The sequence below is a fragment of the Dromiciops gliroides genome, chromosome 2 (assembly GCF_019393635.1).
Source record: "Dromiciops gliroides isolate mDroGli1 chromosome 2, mDroGli1.pri, whole genome shotgun sequence".
Lineage (NCBI taxonomy): Eukaryota > Metazoa > Chordata > Mammalia > Microbiotheria > Microbiotheriidae > Dromiciops > Dromiciops gliroides.
The window spans coordinates 245088851-245090277 of record NC_057862.1 but is presented as its reverse complement, the minus strand read 5'-3'; positions in this window follow the sequence as shown (position 1 = coordinate 245090277).

The window sequence follows — 1427 nt, the reverse complement described above, 5'->3', positions numbered from 1 at the left end:
CATCACCTAGCTGCTTCCAATGTGCCACCCTTGAAAACAGTGGTTGTCAGTAGGGATACATCTCTTCCCTACTATAATTTCAACATTTAGCCCATTTTAATTGTTCAAAAGTATTTACCTTTCTGGTTTTTGGAGTGTGCATTTCAAAAATTCTATTCAGCTCTGATATTTTAATGAGGACATTTGAAAGTTATCTATTTTATTAAAAATCCTATGTTCCCTTGTAGGATCATGTTCACTTTTGTAGGGTAAGTTATTCTTGGTTGTAAGCCTTTATCTTTGACCTTTTGGAATATTGCATTGTGAGATTTTTCTCTATGATAGTTATGACATATTCTTAAGTGATCTTGATTATTGTTCCTTGGTACTTGAACTCTTTCTTTCTAGCTAGCTATATATAGTATTTTTCATTTGACCTAAAAAGTTTTGCATTTTGGTTATTTCATTCCTGAGAATTTTCCTTTTCAGGAAGTGAAAAGTTGACAATCCTTTCTATTTTCATTTTGGCTTCAGGTTCTAATATATCTGGGCAATTTTCTTTTAAAACACCTTGAAATATATTGTCCACATAGGGCTGCAGCAATGTTATTTGTTTGGCCATGTTTTTCAGGAAGTATAATGATTCTTAAATGATTTCTCCTCAACTTGCTTTGCAGGTCAGTTATTTTTGATAGTATTTGCTTTATATGTTTTTAGAAGTTTTCAATCTTCTTACTTTTCTCATCTTGTGAAATCATTGAGTTCTATTTCATCCATTATATTTTTGAGAGTCAATTTCCTGGGTAAGCTTTTCTACCTTCTAATATAACTTATTATTCTCTATCCTTTTCCACTTTAAAAGCTCTACTTGAAAATCAATTTTTTAAAAAATGTTTTGCTTCATTTCTTCCAGCCACTCCTAGAGTCCTTGTGCACTAACCATTCATTTCTCAGAGGCTCTGTTTGTAATTGCAGAATTACTCTCTTCTTCTGGGTTAATGCCTTGGGCTTTTCTTAACCTATAGTATTTATTTATTCATAGTGAACAGTGTTTTGTTTTCTCCTATCCCCAGCCTTAGTATCTGTACATACTAGGACCAAGCATTTCTTTGATGAGGTAAGTAGGCCTTGTTTGATTCTGTTCCCTATATTGTCTGAATGCAGTCATCATAGTTTTGGATTAGGGAGAGGAGACTAGGATATTATTAGCTGTTATTAATAAAATAATAATAATTGCTAGCATTTATATAGAGTAAACTTGTCTGAGTGTCTAAGTGACTTACCCAGGGTCACATAGATGGTAAATGTCTAAATCCACATTTGAATTCAGGTCACCCTGAATCCAGGATCTGCCTTATGCCTTCTCTCCTTGAGGCCCAATGTAAGTGTTAGCCTTAAGCCTTCAGTTTGTACAATCAGGTGGTTCCATAACCTGCTCTGCTCTCATA